General features: G+C 43.6%; 1 pseudogene across 1 annotated transcript; it reads right to left on the bottom strand.

Moving 5' to 3' along the window:
• Window positions 1–608: 608 nt before the first annotated feature.
• Window positions 609–3,714, bottom strand: LOC147014410 (uncharacterized; annotated as a pseudogene). Its single transcript, XR_015050399.1, has 4 exons — window positions 3,053–3,714; window positions 2,123–2,832; window positions 1,126–1,826; window positions 609–913 (listed from the first exon to the last, which is right to left on the bottom strand). The product of XR_015050399.1 is annotated as an uncharacterized LOC147014410 (transcript).
• Window positions 3,715–7,018: the final 3,304 nt, after the last annotated feature.

Raw genomic sequence — 7,018 nt, 5'->3', positions numbered from 1 at the left:
CTACCCATTAGTGTATTACATAAATTAAAAATTCAAGCCAAGATGATCCTCTTAAACTGGGTCGATCTTGCATGCCAATGTGCTCAATGGCAACATACAAAAACCATTTTTAGAGTTATTAGTAGTAATCATATGAAATATCAAGATTTCATCTTGGAAGGAAAGCGTCCACTTTTCGATATTAAGAGCGAAGGTGAAGGGCGAAATCACCTGCACATGTCAATTTCTTCACTGTCAGAATCAGAGTCTCCTCTCCATGCATCGACTTCACTATCGCTATCACTTTGTTGTTCATCACAGTCCTGTTGATCTATTCCATCGCCAGCTGATGTCACGTTATCCCCTTCCACTGAATCTGTGAATAAACAGTCTGGAAGTTCTGACCCTTCAAAGCAGATTGGCTGCAGTATACACTCGTTGTCATTTGACCAACCATAATTACATGGTGTCAATCCAGTCATCGGCACAGCCGTTGTAGCGTTCGTCCACAGCATAGAGATGGATTGGGATCTACGGATTTTCATCTCCAGAGTCCTTCGACAAGGTGGCAGCAATGAACAGTCCAGCTTCTTCACATTGGCCAGGGTTTTTTTTTCCTGAAAATTGAATGAAACATTCATTATGACATGATTGACTAGGTGACCTGAAACCTAGATAACTAAAAATATTTCAAATACATGTACTTCATAAGTTTTACTTTACCTTATCAACTTTTCCAGTCATTTCAATAAGTTTCTTGTGTCTTGCCTCATCCACGTCTCAAGTCTTGGTTTGGGCATACATACGGCAGACGAACTCTGAAGCTACGTCAACATCAACATCATCAAATTGCTCCCCCATACTGGTGAATAGATTGATGAACTGCAACGATTCATCTTTCTCAAGGATTTGGAGTGGCTTGACTTTTCCTTTCCTGAAAGATACCGAAACCTCAGAATCAAGTAAACCCAAGTAAGATTAATGGTAATTTCTTCATAATTTGGACCATTTTATGGCATTACATTTAGGGATGTGTCTTTTACAACCAAAAATTTAATGGATTACTGTACGTATTTCAATGCTATTTCATCACTGACCGTTTCATAGAACATTGGAATTGAAATGGCACATGGAGTCCCTACCTACCTGTAAAATGCTGATGTGAAGTCACATCCTGTGAACGCATGGTATCCTGGAAGAGCTCGGGGCAGTCCAGGTCTGGTTTCTTCCAATACAGCAGCAATGTTGGAGACGTTTATGTATCTGCGACTATTTCCCATGCCACATTCCATGATAATGTTCATCCTCGCGCGGATCTCTGGACGTTTCCTTCCAAGCAAACCGATGAGGATGATCAACACATCTGTATCTGTTGCCCTAATGATGACATTCCTTTCTGTGATATTGGCTACAAGGAAAGCTATCAACGTGTCTGCTTCTTCATGGTCACCTTGATATTCTGTTGGCTTAGTGACAGTGATGTGGTTGCTTTCATCTGGCATGTAGCGTTGACATTGTCCGCCGAAGGAGACCACTAACGTTTTGCCACGAAGTATGTACCAATAGTGATCATTTTCCCACTGTCGCAGCAGGAACTTCCCCAACTCATGCTTGAAAACGCCGTTTTCAAGAAGTTTCGCTCCACTTTGCCTGATTTTCTGCTCTGGCCCAGCAATGACATAGACGGAATTGACAGCACCACAGAGCTTCTTTTCGCTGTCCTTTATGGAATATTCCACATATTTGTCCAAGCAGACATGAACTTCAGTTCCCCCGTGTGAACACAATACTGAGAGCATGGTGTGAGCAATCAAGCTAAATGATGTCCCAATATGCGTCTGCGCAGCCTGGTGTTGGCGCAGTGGTTTGGGCAGCGGCTTGGGATCCAAAAGGTCCTGAGTTCAAGCCCCGTTGGGCTACTAAATTAATACACCAGGGGGTTGACTCAGCCTGTCATCCTTCCGAGGTCGGCGAAGTGAGTACCAGTGTACTGGGCCGGTGTATACCCCGGATAGAATAGGTGGACCAGATCCCTGTGTCATAAGAGGTGACCAGGGTTGCGTCAGGAAGGGCATCCGGCGTAAAACATGTGCCAAATCATTATGCGGATCATAACGGATGATTCGCTGTGGCGACCCCTAACGGGAGCAGCCAAAAGAAGAAGAAGAATATGCGTCTGTGCAAGAACAGAGTGAAGTAAGAGCCCTCCATCATACACCTGGACAAAACTGTGTGGTGAGTCTTGTTCTGTGATTGGCTCCATCTGTAGTGTTTCCAACTTGTTCAGCAGTGGTGATTTCTCAGTCTTGACCCGTGACCCATCGCAGTGAGTAAGAGACATACATTGGATGCGCTCGGGCATGATGCAGGTTGAGGTCCCCTTTCTCCGCGACAACGACAATCATGCATATGAAGACGTCCCTGAAATTCTCAGCATTTGTCTGTGCCCTCTTGGAGGCACTTTGAGATGGCGTCTTCTTCAGATTTTCTGCTGCGAAATTATTTATCTTGATTTTCTTGACTGGCTGAAGGAAGCGTTTAGAACTGTTGTCCCATTCTTCTTTGAACTTTTCTCTTGCTGTTTGTCCCTGCTGCAGTGTGGAAAGCAAGTATGTTTCCGTTCCTTTTAATGCAGCTCTGCCTGTTGCAATATTCACAAGGGTGTGGGATGTCTAACCTCCGAATGGGTTGCAGAAGTCATCTATGGTTTTGCTTAATGCTGCCATTTTCAGATTGTCTTTCCTCACCCTGGATGGACGGCACTGGGAAGCTGCACTGTCTCCTTGCTCCAGTCCCACGAACGCCTTCATATCAGAGACCACCAGAGCCCTTTAGGTCATTGTGAGGGCCCATCTTCACAAGGCTTGATCTGAGTTTCGAAACGCTACTATGCCCTTCATGCTGGAGCCAGCATCCTTGTTAACCGTCTGTTCAAGAGAGAGAGAGAGAGAGATCAACTGCAGAATGGCTGTAGTCTTTCTTAGTTCTTCAGATGGGGAAGACTCCATTTTCAAGGATGTTGATGACCTTGGGGTTCGCAGTCTTCAATTTATGGAGGAAGAGTGTCCCCCACTTTGTGTCGTTTGGTCTATTCAAAGCAAGGAAAACGTCCAAGATCTTGGGAAGTACGTTTATGTAGCCTCGTACATCATTGGTTTTGACACATCTTTGAAGTTCTCTATAGAGACGATTGATAAGGTAAATGTAGATGCCCCAGAACTGTGCCATTGACCCGTGACGGCCATCAACGACCTCCTGGAAGTAGGTTTCATACTGTTCAAGGTGCTGTACGATTGCTGGATCTTCCAGATGCGCATCAAGACTTGGATCAGCGGGGACAGCGTGCATGGCTTGATGGTACATCTCCAATTCCTCTTCAGGGATGGTGAGTTGAAACCGCTCATACAGTTTCATTTCCAAGTCAGTTGCCAGAAGGTCATGAATGCGTGTACATCTGTTATAAAACTTCCCTTTTATGAATCCATTCATGGATCCTTCTGCCAGAATATCTGCCTCTGTAAGGATGAACTCGATCCCACTTGCACTGATCAATGTTCCTACTGCCGCGTAAAAGGCCAACTCTACATGGAAGTTCCCAAGCAAGATCAGTAAATCATCAAATAATGGTCGTTCTACCTCTTGTATTGAGTAAGCCTTTTTTGCCACTGCCAAGTCATAGGTGACAATGGCAAAATCTTGGTTTGCTTCCTTTACTACATTGAGTGTTCGAACCATTGTTTCTCGCACGACGTCGTTATTAGTTGGTGGGCTTGAAATGGGGTCCATGCAACAGATTCTCTGGAGAGGAAGAGGGTCTTTTATGTACTGACTGATGAATCCTGCATGCATTGGTACCTTGTCTTTCCCTTAACTTCCAAAACCAGTACAAATCCAGCGCTTTCAGCATTACCCTATCTGATTTTTCTGGTTGGGACACTGTGCTGCTTGCAGTATTTGCTGGAACACTGTCACTGGAGAATATAGCCTTATAGAGTGTCTTCTGGAAGGGTGGTACCTCTCATTCCATGCCCACAAACCTTCACCGGTTTCTTCCCTCTCGGAACTGTGAAGCACATCTAACGGACTCAGCAGCATCAGGCAGAATATTTTGATAAGTATGACCAACTGTGGCATGTAATATGTCTTTTCCATCCAGTGTCTCGATGTTTGCATCGTTGTTGTCCCAGACTGACGCTGTTGCTAAGTTTGGGTTGAGTCGGATACCATCTGGTGCATCACTGTTGTAGGAATCTAGGGAATATGCAAACTCTGTTTCTAGGCCCTTTGCCTCATTATAGCTGATTGAATGTCCCGCTCTGTTTAATATATCCAAAAACATCCTCGATCCCATTAACGATCCAAGGCCAAGGCCGAGAGCAGTTTGCTTCCATGGCTTTACAGTCCCTCGGGAGATATTGTAAACGGCATCTGAAGCCATGCAGGTAACCTTGCGGTCCGCTACCTCCTTTTGAGTACCATGCAAACTAGCAGGCGTTGAACCACCAAGAAGACTTCTGAAGAATAACTCCAGCTGTGTGGGGAGAGTAGAGGTGCATTCCTTGAGACTCTGGACATTGGCAGGGATGGGTGGCTTGGTCTTTGGAAGTTGCAAAATCAATTTGCAAAGGTGAAGGGCAGCCCACTTTATCTTTTCATTCTCATGTTGTCCATCTTCATTCAGGCGTTCCACAGCCTCATCTTCTGTCAGAGCAGAGCTGTAAATGAAGTTACCGTTGTGCCGGTTTGCCAGTTTGATATTGATGCGATCCCCAAAACGATGCTTAATTTTCAGCACAAAATTCTGCGCCAAGTAATCTTTGATTCTGTCCTCATCACCTCCACTGCTCACGAACTCCTCTTTGTATATATCAAGTACAGATGAGACCAGTAGTGAACGCTGTCCTTCTATTATTTCCTTCTGGATATAGGAGCAGATAGAAACAAATACATTATTGTGGTGTTGATGCGATGAATGTGATGTCCCCTCTCCTGAACCCTCCTACCGTTACATGGTTTTCAGTCTCCTTGAGGAACGCAGCTCGGCAAGTTTTATGATATTCGGCCTCCTTAGCAATCAGGTCTACATTATTCCAAACAAGAGTCTTGATTCGTTCGTTTGTAGAGAGCCTTACCCGCTCTGAAATTGACTGACATCCAGCCAATGTCGCTATCTTAAACCTTGGTTCTTCCTTACCCCCTCGTTTCTTCCGAGCTTTGCCACAAAATACACAAGACACCTTCAATATTCCTTGCTGATCAAACTTTGGGATTTTACTCTCCCGTCTAGTCTCAATACATGGATTCTTGCTAACAGTAGACACATCAGATGAGGATGGACTTTCTCGTGGACGCTTGACTGCAGAATATGTGTTACGATAAGATGGATGATAGTGTAGTGTTGATTCTTCAATGTTGCTCCTGCCAACCCTACGGGTTACATCAGCATATTTATCCGATACCAAATTTTGATGCAAGGCAAACGTTTTCTTCATTGTTGCCCAAGTTTTATCATTGAACAATTTCAGTCTGCGGTCATCTTCGTTTGATCTCAGACAGATAAAGCAGCGTGAAGTCCCCACATAATCAATAACCTACAATGACACAAGGAGCGATAGTTGGACTGAGTTTATGGAAATTATACACTGGTATGATTGGCCGTATCATTCAGTCCCATACATATCGGGTGTCAAAAACGCTGGACCACATTTCATATTTATAAAACTCAACTTCTCAATCATAGTCCCCTAATACAAGATTTGGGCATTCATAGTTCTTGCAAGTGAACTCTTTCAACATGCCTATATAGGGTGGTCTAATAAAATGGTACCAATTCTAAATTGTTGTCATTTCCAGGAAAATTAATATTTTACTCTTTAGTTCAGGTGAATGATGGTTAAGCATCAATTTTTATCTACCAGCGTCAGTTATATTCAGAGCTGGAGTGTGACAGAACCCATTCCAAACCAGATTATATGAGGATCTTCCCATGAATTTGAGGAAGAATTGTTCCGAGTAGAATCACATTTCGATGTCTCTTGGGCAGATTAAAGGGAAGGGTGTAATAATACCGAATAGTGTTCAAAAATGGTGCTGTAACTGAAGAAAAAAATGCATCAAACATAAATGTCATGCCTCTGTGACAGGTTTCTGAAAAAAAAAGAATCAGTAAAGCCTTCACCTGGAACAAATTAAAATGATGTTGATTTAGAAAAGGTACATTTTATTGGACCACCCTGTAATTGAAAGAAAGCCTTATTTCCTACCTGCTGAACACCTGTGTTTGATGGACCAGGATCTCATAGTGCCATCCGATATTAAACTAGGCCCTCTCTCACTGATGCATCTCCAACTGGTGTTGTAGGATACCGGCACATGTTTAAGACTGCACTCCATGTCAGTACACATGTTCAAGTGGGTAGGCCATATATGAAAATAATGACACCTTGCAACATGTGTGATGCATGCTACATGTACATCATGCACTGCATGCTATAGGTAGGCTGGGCCTTGCCTAGCCAATATTTTCTAGGCCTATATTCACTACTTCTCTGAGAGAAACAGACATATTCATAACTTAAGGCCCGGTCACACCTTGACGTTTTAGCCAACGTATACCGATTTTTGAATTTTTTTTCTAAAACGCTGGCACACGTTGAATACGTTATGGGTAAGTTTTGATAACATTGAGAGCACGCTGGCATACGTCGTAGTACGTTGCCATACGTCGTTGTACGTTGGCTTTAAACGTTGTACTTTTCGGTTGTCCTCAAATTTTTTCATGCTTGAAATTTCACGACGTATGCCGCGTATGACTCACACGTTCCGCTACGCTGGCCACAAGTTGTATGCACGGTCTGCGATCGTTGACAGACGTCAACACATGCTACTTGTAAGTTAATAATAAGTTGAGACACGCCGAGGTAATGTTTAGCGTACCCGAAACTTATTTCTAACCTATGATTAACGTGTTGTTGGCACGTTACGCGATCGTTGCCACACATCGACAGACGTTACTTTTAAGTTACTCATAGGCTGAAAG

This window comes from Eptatretus burgeri, chromosome 13 (assembly GCF_056783735.1).
Source record: "Eptatretus burgeri isolate ZD-2024b chromosome 13, Ebu_testis_v1, whole genome shotgun sequence".
NCBI lineage: Eukaryota > Metazoa > Chordata > Myxini > Myxiniformes > Myxinidae > Eptatretus > Eptatretus burgeri.
The sequence above is the reverse complement of the archived record's forward strand: the minus strand, read 5'-3'. Positions and strand labels throughout refer to the sequence as shown.